Source organism: Martes martes, assembly GCF_963455335.1.
Source record: "Martes martes genome assembly, chromosome: 17".
NCBI classification, from domain to species: domain Eukaryota; kingdom Metazoa; phylum Chordata; class Mammalia; order Carnivora; family Mustelidae; genus Martes; species Martes martes.
In genome coordinates, this window is record NC_137905.1 from 14,317,797 (window position 1) to 14,330,618 (window position 12,822).

General features: G+C 41.0%; 1 protein-coding gene across 1 annotated transcript in view; it reads right to left on the reverse strand.

Annotated features, from left to right (window-relative positions):
- The window catches only part of AP1G1 (adaptor related protein complex 1 subunit gamma 1), a gene marked incomplete at its 5' end in the record, with an annotated part of 81,480 nt that extends 74,405 nt beyond the window's left edge, over nt 1–7,075 (reverse strand). Inside the window, one exon of the mRNA XM_080827659.1 lies at nt 6,761–7,075. The remainder of the gene's footprint in view (nt 1–6,760) is intronic.
- Between the last annotated feature and the right edge of the window lie 5,747 nt (nt 7,076–12,822).

A 12,822-nucleotide genomic window follows, 5' to 3' on the forward strand; every position in this document is an offset into this window, starting at 1 on the left:
TAAGTAATATATGGTACACATTCATGTTATGAGACGTAACAGGGATGTTTAAAAAACAACTGAATTACATTTACTAACCAGGATGTGTTAAGAAAAGCTTGTTACAGAGTAATATAATAAGTATGATGTCCCTTTTGTAAAAATAAAGAATCCTTATAAATGTGCACATTTAGGTTACTATATACAACACCTGACCAAGCATGGAGAGAAATACTGAAGTACACCCATAACCTGATAAAATAGCTGGGTAATAACAATGAAGAGACTGAGGGAAACTAATAACTTTAAATATGTTTTTCGATTTTTTTCATTTATCATAATGGAAACCTATTATTTTGTAAATTAAAAAGATAGATTTAAAAAACTTTTAGCACTATAAAAGTATATTATTCAAACAGGAGAAGAGAATCGGAAACAATTCACTGAACTGCATCGACATATTTCCATTGGGGGGAGGGGGAGACTGACATTCTCAACTTACTATGAGCTTCCTTAGCAAAATGAGTTACATATTAAGTATTCAAAAGAAAGAAGATGGGGAAGAGTGGGATTCTTTGCTGCCCCCTGAAACTTTTGCAAAACAGTTTGAGTAAATCACAAAGAAAAAAAGAACCATGCCAATTTCAAAATTAAACATTTAAATAATATTTTCAAGGACACAGATATGAGGTTTCATGTATGTTTTCTAAATCTGAAAATAAACTTCACTGACATCAACTCTACAGGTCATAAGTAAACGACCTGCAGTATCTTCTCATAACTCAGGCCCCTGACTGCTTTTGGCTCTGGCATCAACCAGTTACCATATATCTGAGTACCTGAATAATTTTCCCATATTATTTTCATTCGTAACATCTATTCCGTGGAGTAGCTACTAAGGGCCATTCACTGTGCTATGTACTATGGATATCATAAATTAGATAGTTCTTGTCCTCTGAAAACTCAAGGAAAGTTAGACAGTTGAAGGACTTTAAAGAAAGTGCTACACCCCTTTGCCCTGGGGGTAGAGAGGAAGGATGAACACATTCACTAGGTAGAAGGGAGAAAAGAAAAGCATTCCAGGTATAGGTAGAACAGGTACAAAGAAAATGAAAGAACATAAAGTATTAGAGGAACAGTATAAAAAAAAAAGTTGTGTGTGTAGGGGCAACTGGCTGGCTCTGTCTATACACCATGCAACTCTTGATCTTGGAGTCGCTGAATTCAAGCCTCACCTTGGGTGTAACAGTGCTTACGTTTAAAAGTTTAAAAATAAATGAAGTTCAGTATGTGTAAATAAAAATAATATAACTAATTGCTACTAAACTACTTCCCTAATTCTACTTTCTTAAATAGTCAACACCATTTACTAACTTTCATCATGGAATGTTTCTAAGGAAAACGTAAAGCCCAACTTTCACTGGTAGAGACAAACACATATTTTAAATACATCACGTATCCAAAGTACTATCAGAAAAAGCAGCTCTTCTCACAACAGCTTACCTTCAATAAATCATACCCAAAACCTACTATCTACAAAAATATTATTCTCACTTAGTTTCTCCATTTAGCTCAAACCAATGTTTTCACCGTTTGTTTTTTTTTAAATATTTTATTTATTTATTTGACAAAGAGAGACAGCTAGAGAGGGAACACAAGCAGGGGGAGTGAGAGAGGGAGAAGCAGGCTCTCTGGTGAGCAGGGAGCCCGATGTGGGGCTCGATCCCAGGACCTTGGGATCATGACCTGAGCAGAAGGCAGATGCTTAACAACTGAGTAAGCCAGGCACCCCTCTTTTCACCATATTTTAAAAGGATCACATTTTCAAAAATATCAAAAAGTGGGAAGGGAACCAAATCCTTTGTACAGACTTTAAAAAGGAATTTTTAAAAATTAACTTCCCTTCCTTTTCTTCAGCTTCAAATAGGATAATTTCCCAATAGTAACATTTAGTAAATAGCTTCACTAAAATGAGCTGTAAAAACACTAACGGAACTCCTTTTGAGCTGTACAACTATATGACTATTTACTAAAGTTAGATCTTTTAACCCAATAGTGTACATCATCTATTCTAATCAGTCTCATTTTTAACCCAAAGGTTTGTGAGGGGAGTGCAAATATTTTACAATCCCAAAGATCTAAGATCATGTCTTTCTCATATTTGCTCTTCCCCAAAACCCGTAACATTAACCGCAAGGCCAAACAAGCTGAAAAGTCTAGGATGCTCAGTAAAACACAAGAAAGATGGGTGAGCAAAGCAACTGCCTCTCAGGTTATACTGTGATTGCTGCACTATAACAACAGAGAAAGGAGGTAAAAATTACTTGCCTTTAAGATGTCTTTATTTCTTGGGGCGCCTGGGTGGCTCAGTGGGTTAAAGCCTCTGCCTTCGGCTCAGGTCATGATCCCAGGGTCCCACATGGAGCCCCGCATAGGGCTCTCTGCTCAGCAGGGAGCCTGCTTCCCCCCCCACTCACCCCCCCACCTCTCTCTCTCTGCCTACTTGTAATCTCTGTCAAATAAATAAATAAAATCTAAAAAAAAAAAAGTCTTTATTTCTTTATAAAGTGCAAAGGTCACATATGTTTTCATCATCTTTTAAAAGACTATTACTTTTTTTTTCTTTTGAAACCTATTTTTCACTGACAACATTTATAACTCAACTTTCTCTCCAATTGTCTAAGTAAGCCAAAAAACGAAACAAAACTTCTAAGTACCTAATGAAAAATCATTTCTCATTTCAATCACAGTATCTTACACCTTGCCCTTTTTATGCAAAAGTGTTAGTTAATGCTGACTCAACAAGTCTGGCAAGTGTGAGGGGTTTTTTTCACTTCTGGACCCTTCAAACTTTGACAAGAGATGTTCTGGTAACCAAGACTCATGCCAAATTAAATTATTCCTCCATGCCAAACTCTGTTGTTACTCCTTCAGTGAAGGAGGAAAAAAAAAAAAACCAACCTAAAAAACAAACAAACAGGGACGCCTGGGTGGCTCAGTTGGTTGGGCAGCTGCCTTCGGCTCAGGTCATGATCCCAGCGTCCTGGGATCGAGTCCCACATCGGGCTCCTTGCTCGGCGGGGAGCCTGCTTCTCCCTCTGCCTCTGCCTGCCACTCTGTCTGCCTGTGCTCGCTCGCTCTCTCTCTCTAACAAATAAATAAATTAAAAAAAAAAAAAAAAAAAAAACAAACAAAAAAACCTTACGTATATTTTCAAGATAGAAATGAATGTCTTCACAGATACAAAATTTTCTATACAAAAAGGCAAATGGAAAAATCCTAATACTTTCTGACAAAGATACAACTTTATTTTTTTGAAAGATTTTATTTATTTATTTGATGGACAGAGATCACAAGGAGGCAGAGAGGCAGGCAGAGAGAGAGCGGGGGAAGTAGGCTCCCCGCTGAGCAGAGAGCCTGACAGAGGGCTCGATCCCAGGACCCTGAGATCATGACCTGAGCCGAAGGCAGAGGCTTAACCCACTGAACCACCAATGCACCCCAAGATACAACTTTAAAAACCTATACACCCAGAAATATGAGAGCTTAAATAAATCTTTATGTTCTCTTAATTTTAAAATTAGTTGTTACTTTAAACCTAATCCTGCATGAAAGGAACTGAGTAAAAGTAACAGAGGGATGAAGACATCAAAATCAAGAACTCACAACAATTGATAAAGCTGAGAATGAATGAATTTTAAGGACCAAATATAGCTAAACAAGTAGTTCCAGTTTATAGAAAGATAAAGTAAAAGTCTTATATTCTCTGAAGCTAAATCTAAGAGCTTTAAAGTTTTGCTTTCAATTAAACCCTGCTTTATACACAAAATTTTTAAATCCTCATCAAATGCAAATAAGGGGATTAGGCATTTCGAAAATCTGTTTTGGTATGTAGTTTCCTAATACTTTTTTTTAATTAAAAATAATCTTTGGAAAATACTCAACTTTTTCAATATGTATAGACTTTTAGCAAATCACAAAAAAACCTGGGGTCACCTGGGTGGCTCAGTCAGTTAATGGGCGCCTTTGGCTCAGATCATGATCCCAGGATCCTGAGACAGAGTGCCACATCCGGCTCCCTGCTCGTGGGGAGTCTGTATCTCTCCCACCTTCTGCTCCCTCACTTGTGCACACTCTCTCAAATAAATAAGTAAAATCTCTAAAACAAATAATAAAAAAAAAAAAATCACAAAAAACCTGGGGGTGCCTGGGAGGCACAGCTGGCTGAAGATCCAACTCTTGGTTTCAGATCAGGCTGTGATCTCAAGATGGTGAGATGGATCCCCAAGACGGGCTCCACACGCAGTGCAGAGACTCCTTGAGACTCACTCTCCCTCCGCCCCTTCCACCTGCTCTCGAGCGTTTCTTGTGTGCATGCTCTCTCGCTCTCTCTCCCAAATAAATAAATCATAAAAAACTTGGACTTCTGTTTTTGCACATCACTAATTTCAAGACTACGTTTTAAAATAAACAGGGGGCAAAATATCACCAAGGTATTGTTGACAATTTTTGTACTTTATAGTTTCACTCTAAAATTCACTATCAAGGGGCACCTGGCTGGCTCAGTTGGTAGAGAATTCAACTCTTGATCTCAAGGTTTTTGAGGTCAACCCCCAAGTTAGGGGTAGAGTTCACTAAAAAAAACTAACTAAAATTCACGTTTAGTTCAAGTCTAGAACTGGTAAAAGTGAAACAGATCAAGGAACAAGAAATTGCTCCCAAAAGAAAATGAACTGAAGTTTCCTTAACAATAATGTTTCTTTCAAGTATAATCCTACAACCCTAGACAAAGTGGACATTCAAATATGTGATCAATCAACAGTGCACTAAACAACATTTTGGTTATAATTTGTAAGGCAAAAAGACACTTTTCAACTGAATGCAAACCACCTAAGAATGAATAATGTTTGACTATCAATACATTATACCACGAAATGAACAGTTAAGTAACACCTACCGGATAGTTCTTCCAATAACCTTGTTTTAAAAAATGTAACTCAGAAATGGGACATTTCAGTAACAATTACAAGGGGATACTTATTAAATGAGTAAGCATTCCATAGATGTTCAGGGGTGTGATAGTTCCTTTATCCAAAAGAGAAACTCCCTATCCCCTAGAGTAAATACAGAAACACTAACATAATTTTGAAAAGTCTCTTTAAATAACAAGAACACTATTTACAATGAAAACATTCAGTCTCCTACTGAGACATCATATGACCAGTACAGGAATTTATCTACCTGGTGATAAGAATAATGCCCTTAGACATGGATTAGAAGTATTAAAAGGTTTGATCCAAGTTCAAGTTATACATTTTTTTTTCACTTTCCTCTTCATCCCTCTACAGGAGTCCATTAAGTTACAAATTTAAATTTAACAGTCACTAGGCTGTAATCTCAAATAAGCTCTCTTCAGCAGGTTTAAAAACCCAGGCTGAGATGAAATAGAGGTGATTCAATCACACTCGCCTAACTTGAAATGTAGGAAATAATCAATGAATTACTGTGAAATACTTTATATTCAAGCATGCCATACTGCAAACATACTTAAAGAACAGCATAAAAGTGGTGAGATTATAAATACCTGGAGAGTTTATATTTTTAAACCAAAACTTAAGGTACATAGTCTGGCAAGTATTATGGGAGAAGAGCAGAAGTGAATATTCAAAATTCAACTAACCCCCGGCCCAAATTCAACACAAAGTCAACTTAAGTATTTTTCAGAATCAGTCAGCAAAGATCATAACCTGCAAGTTAAGATCACCAAGAAATCTTCACTCCTCTCCTCTGTTAAACTAATCCTTACAGTAGCCAAAAAAGTTACTTCCCTTTCTGCCGACATCGGATTAAGATCCTTCTCGGGCAATTTTCATGCCCAGGGATATATAACACCAAGACAAATACATAAGTGTCAATAAGCACCAAAAAGCCAAGTCTTCAGCACAAGGAGGGAATTCACAAATGAGAAAACATTTGACAGCCTCCTCCCTACACCCCTCCCCAAAAGCCATTTAATCAGCTTTCCAAACATTTACTGCTGAAGTATACTCTAAGCGAGTGGTTCGATGGCTCTCCTTCATCAAACCTTAACAGGGAAACATAACCAATGGTCCCGACTCTTCCAGTCAGTCAAGAAAATAGGGAGGATTATTAGAAACTACCGTCCGCCAACATCAAGAGTTTGAGAGAAGGGTAAGCAGGGCACTCGCAGCTGAGTTAGGGAGTGGGGGAAGGACCCTAAAAATTGGGAAAGAAGTTGGTTGGAAGGGTACAGAGAGGCGAGGGCAATGTCCGGTTCTGAGAGGACGGCACTGCAGAGCAGACAGCGATTAATTGAGAATTATGAGGCGCTAAAGAGAGTTCTACGAAAGACCTGACCCGAGTACAAGATACAAGAACGCTGATACGTGGCTCAGAGAAGACACGCGGGGGTGGGACCCGCCCCGCTAACCCCAGGCTCCCTGAATGAGCCCTCAAAAGAGGGTCGAAGCCCAAGAAAGTCAATGGGTCCAAAGGAGGCCCGCACCGGCCGGGCAAGGCCACAGCACACAAGACAGCCGCGCGCGGAGCCTCCTGGTCCGAGGCCTCGGGTTGGCCCTCAAGAAGTCGGAACAGCCCCTGGGGCTCCGGGCCCCTCCTGGGCCAGCCTCTGTCCTCTCTTCTCACCCCCCAAAGCCCAGGACCGGACCTCTGGTACTGACAGGAAGCTTCCGGCCGAGCGCTGCCGGCAGGCATGGGGCAAAAGAAGCAATATGTTCTTAGCGCCGCGAGTGACACTCACCGGCCCGAAACCTCGAATGAAACCAGCAGCTTCGGGGGCGGCGGCAGCAGTGGCAGCAGGAACCGAACATCCAAAATGGCGGCTCCCTCGGCCTCACCACCGCGACTGCAGGCGGAAGGATCCTTTTAGGAAGGAGGAAGTTTTTAACTAACTTCACACAGTATCGCAGAAACTGTGGTCTCTGTCTTTCTCTTCTAGTCGATTCCGTGTTCCCCGGCTGCAACTTCTTGTGCGCCCCCTCTCCTATTATCCAGAACTCGGACCCCGCCGAGGACTATTTGCCAAGGAGGAGGTGACTGCTTCTAGCAGAGCGACGCAAAGCGTAGCAAGGTACGGGGCGGTCACTGATGACGCGAGACGCTGCTGCCGAGTCACCGCTGCGAAGAGTCTGAGAGAGAAAGATCCGGCTGACCCTGGAAGCCTCCGAATATTGGTTCCGCTTGTGGGGGAGGAGCAGGCTGGGCATACCAGGAAGCGGCGGGGCCACCTGAAGAGGGCGGGGCTACCAAGGTGGCTGAGGAAGTGGGCGAGGCGAGGCAGGTGGTCGCTGGGACCTAATGCACAAATATCACGAACTATTTCCTACTGTGTTTGGGACCTTAGCTTTCTCTCTAGGTTAACTTCGGGAACATGCTCCAAGTGGTCTCGGATTCTCTAGATTAGAGAATGATACAGAAGAATGGATTCCAGTTCCAGTACCATCGCTCAACCTCCTGCATTGGACAAGTCATTTAAACTCTCAGTGCTTTAGTTTCTTCATATGTAAAAACAAAGGATTTGGACTAGTAAGGGTTAAAACCCTTCAGAGTGGGCTTTCTGACCATGTCGCCAACAACTAATGACCTGAGCCTACCCAGACAGTTCCGACAGTTCCTGGCTTGATAAATAATTACTAACACCCGACTCAAATATTTTCCATGTGAACGGCAAAGAGGGTCATGATACCTTGGCCCACTTAAGGGAAAGGTGACCTACCTAAAGTCCTTCAGGTAGATTGGCAGTAAAGTAGTCCTGAAAATGAATAAAGTACTGCACCTGGCTGAATGCCAAAAAGAACTGTACTAACCAGGGGCGCCTGGGTGGCTCAGTGAGTTAAAACCTCTGCCTTCGGCTCAGGTCATGATCCCGGTGTCGTGGGATCCAGCCCCGCATCGGGTTCTCTGCTCAGCGGAGAGTTGGCTTCCTCCTCTCTCTCTCTGCCTACTTGTGATCTCCTGTCTGTCAAATAAATAAATAAAATACTTTTTTAAAAAAAGAACTGTACTAACCATACATCTTGAGTTTAGGACCTGTTATAGACAGGAGGTGCTTTTTTCCTTAGGCACATTTATTTGGGGATTTCAAAACATTTCCCAAAAATTGAATTGAGGAGGGGCTCCCGGGTAACTCAATGGGTGAAGCCTCTGCCTTCCAATCATGATCCTGGTTTCCTGGGACCCAGCCCTTCCAGGGTTCCCAGCTTAGTGGGGAGTTTTCTTCTTCCTTTGCCTTTCCCCACTGCTCCTGTTTCCTTCCTCTCTCTCTCTCTCTCTCTCTCTCTCAAATAAAAATCTTTTTTAAAAAAACTGAATTGAGGGGTAGCCTGGGTGGCTCAGTGGGTTAAGCCTCTGCCTTCGGCTTGGGTTGTGATCTCGGGGTCCTGAGATCAAGCCCCCCATTGGGCTCTCTGCTGGGCGGGAAGACTGCTTTCCCTCCTCTCTCTGCCTCTCTGCCTACCTGTGATTTCTCTCTCTCTCTGTCAAATAAATAAAATCTTTAAAAAAAAAAAAAAACTGAATTGAGGAGGTCAACTGGTACAATTTCACTCCTGAACTACTAGGACTTACCAAGTGACCGGAATCAAAGCCCAGGGGCATGATAATAGTAATTACCATTTTTTATTATTAAGTATTGATACCACATTGTTTATAAAAGCATTTTCCTAATTTTCTAATTTGACCCTCCCACCAACCTGCTAAATCAGACTAGACAAGCATAGGTAACTTAGTTTTACAAGTAAGGAGACAGAGGCGCCGGGTGGCTCAGTCAGGTAAGCAGGTGTCTTTGGCTCAGATCATGATCCCAGGGGCCTAGGATAGAGCCCCAGGGCTCCTTGCTCAGCGGGGAGCCTGCTTATCCCTCTGTCCTGTGCTTGTGCACGCTCTCACTCTCTCTCTGACAAATAAATAAAATCTTTTTTAAAAAATGAGACTGGGGCTCACAGAAAGTGTTACTTACTGAAAGACCTCCCAGCCCCTTCCACATTGGGATTCTGCTACCTGGTGCCACCTTCTGAATTAGAAAAGAGTACACACCCACCCACCCCCACATCCACGCTCATGGTAGAATCAGTCCAAATGGTCTGAGGAACAGAAAGCTTATGGAATTCAGTTGCCTCATATCCCCCAAAGCACTACTGTACGGTGTAACCTTGGATCATGCATCTACTCAGTAGTAGCATAAAACCAGAGAACATGGTGATGTCACTACAAATATTCCTCTCAAGTCTAGCTAGGCATGAACACATGTTAAGAACAGTTTGGGTGGAGGGTACCTGGGTGGCTCAGTTGGTTAAACGTCTGCCTTCGGCTCAGGTCATAATCCCAGGGTCCGTTGCATCGAGTTCTGCAACTGGCTCCTTGCTCGGCAGGGAGCCTGCTTCTCCCTCTGTCTGCCGCTCCCCCTACTTGTGTGCTCTCTCTCTCTCTGACAAATAAATATATAAAATCTTTTTAAAAATAAAAATTAAAAAAGCTTGCAGGTTACAAAGCAGTTAAGGTAGTTTACAACATCACAAAAATTTGCTTTGAGCTTGAATTTAAGTGTTTACCACTGCAAACCACAAAAGAAAAATTAAACTATCTTCCTAAGAGAGAGGCAGGAACTAGTACCATGCCAAGTGGCAGAGCATTAAAGAGAACATGACAGACAGTATAAAATGTAAACTCCCTCCATGTATCTTTTTACTTATATTTATAATTACCAAACTCCTCCAATGCAACAAAAAATAAAAGCAATTGACCCAGTAGAGAGCATGGTCATCATTATCCTAAGAGCTTTGGTTTCTGTGACTAGCCATTAAAGTTTGGGAAGACTTACACCCTGTCTAGTCAAGCATAATCCTGTTTCAGATAAATTACAGCACATCAGTAAAATAGAATGCTATGCTGCCAATAAAACTGAAGCTCTAGTTCTATCTTTATTATCATGGTATGACAGATTAGAAAAAACATTACAAAGTGGCATTATAATAATATTGTAGAAAGCGTGTATGTACACAGAAAAAAGTTGAAGGACAAAACTAAAATGTGAAAATGGTTACCTTTGGATGGTGGGATTAGAGAGGATTTTTACTTTATTACATTTTAGTTTTGCAATGAGCATGCTGTACTTTTGGGGGGGGGAAAGACTTGCGTTTTGGAAAAAAGTTCTTATAAGATAATGCAGTTGTACAGATCCAAATCCTAAAGGAGATCTTTGTTTTTATTTATTTATTTATTTATTTTAAAGTTTATTTAATGTGGGTCTGGAACTCAGGACCCTGAGATCAAGAGTCATATGCTCTTCAGACTGGCACCCCAGGGGATTTTTGTTTTTATACAGCAGCATCTTGAAAGAATTAGCAAAACCTGTAGGAAGAAAAAACAGCTGGGAGAAAGGATAATTATTTGTATGGTTCTGTTTATTACTAATAACTAATATGTTCAATTTAACAAATAATAACAACAAAAACCAAAGAGGCATCAGCCAGGAGTCAGATCATTCGAGTGCCAGTCCTGACTGGGTTACTGACTTCCTGTTGTAAGCAAGGTGTTTCCCATCTCTGGGCCTGTGACTTCAGTGGCCCCACATGTATTGATGACCAGCGTTGTTCCAAAATGGATTCAAAGTGGCTTATTATCCTGAGAGATCAAATGTGTGAAAGCACTTTGAAAAGTACCAAGGATCATTACAATGTAAGTATAAATACTTTTTGTGCCACCAAACAATTCAGCTAACCCATTTATTGATTGTCCACTACAAGTAACAGTAGTGCATTGTGTCTCATAACTCACAAAAGTGTTTTCATACGCACTGATTCATTTGCTCCTCAGGAGCCTGTAAACCATAGAAGCATTATCCTGTAGCGATTAAAAATGTTGGTTTCTAGTGCTAGACTGCTTGGGCTTGAAATACCACCCTTCTTCTCTTTACTGTGTGACCTACAGCAAGTTACTTCGCATCTCTGAGGATCTCTGAACTTCGGTGTCTCCATCTATAAAATGGAGTTAATAACAGCAGTAGCATTGGCATCTTAAAGCTGGTGTCATTATCAAATGAGCTGATACACTTGAACTTAGAACAGGGGTAGGCGTATAGTAAGGGCTCAATAAATATAAGGTCTTTCTAGGAAAAATTTTACCTAAATTTTAGCGTAGATCTCAGGGAAGAAACTTGGCAGGGACACTCTCACTGCTCCGTGTGCATGCTGCCTCAATGCTCCCTACAAAACAAACATTGAGTGCCATTTTCACTTTTTTTTTTTTTTTTGTAGAAGTGAAAATCTTCAGATTTCCTTTGGTTAGCAAGAACAGGTACTAATGTAGGTCATTCATAAAAGTGAGGTAGTCTAATGTGACCTTTTGAAAAGTGAGGACTAACTGTATATTTCTTTTAGTCTACATAGCAGTCATTTAATAAATGGACTGCCTGAGTCTCTTCATTACACCATACTGTCCTGGGTGCACAGAATCTGTAAGAGACATTTTTCTTTTTTTCAATTTTTTTTTAAAGATTTCTATTTCACTACACCATACCGCCCTGGGTGCACAGAATCTGTAAGAGACATTTCTTTCTTTCTTTTTTTAATTTTTTTTAAAGATTTCTATTTCTTTCAGAGAGAGAGAGAGCGCAAGCACGAGCAGGGGAAGGCACAGAGGAAGAAGCAGACACTCCTGCCGAGAAGGAAGCCTGATGTGGGGCTCAATCCCAGGATCCTGGGATCATGACATGAGCCAAAGGCAGATGCTTAACCAGCTGAGCCACCCAGGCACCCCTGTAAGGGACATTTCAAAAGAAACTGTCATACCTTCCCTAATCTCATTAAGGCAAGCTAGGTTTTTAAAAAATCCTCTAACACAAAAATGTCAATGATATTATCACTTAGCAGATAAGTCCTAACCCCAAAAGAAGCAGAAAAATGAGAGATCATGGGGCACCAGAACAGTGAAAGAGGTGTCTTGGAAGACATGGCATGTCATTTGGAATCTTTGGTATCGGGGGGGGGGGGATGAGGGGGGGTATTCTTTTTTGGGCTTAGATGCAGTGGGGTTCTTAAATGACTCAGTATCAGCAGCTGAAGCCATATGATCTTTACAGCAGATAGAGAAAGCTCTCCCCACAGAAATGTGGTGAGCGTCTTTCACAAGGAACCCTTCCTGCTTCTCCACGTGCCAGAGACCTCAGCCAAGAAAGGAGAGTGAAGGAGATACAACCCTGTAGGAAATATAGTGACAGTGACGTGAGGCAGCTCCACTCTTTTGAGTCACCCAAATCTATAAATAAGCCTGAAAGTCAGAGACAAATTAGTCTCTCTGTTGTTTACGTAATGTTTTCACAAAAAGCATTTTTACAATTCTTTTAAGCATGGTCCCTACTCACAATTTATCCTGGCTTGAGAAAAGGGTTTAGGAATTAATTTTTCAGTTGTGACAAAAGAGCTAGAAATGATGTAAAAATTGAAACTCTAAGAGCCAACTCCATATGCTCTTTAACCTCCTACCAAGACCAGCAGGAAATCTACTACATGTTCCTTCAAAGTCTATAGGATACAAGTCTCAGCCAAGCCAATTCTTTGCTTTAGAGATTTTTTTTAAAAAGTCAGTCCACAGTGCCACTCGAGATGTTTTATGTCACAATATTTTCTTTTTTGTAGAATACTTATAGTTGGCTTGTAAACGATTCTATATCTTTTTTTAAAGATTTTATTTATTTATTTGTCAGAGAGAGAGCGCACAAGCAGGCAGAGTGGCAGGCAGAGAGAAGCAGGCTCCCCACTGAGCAAGTAGCCCAATGCAGGACTCGATCCCAGGACCCTGGGATCA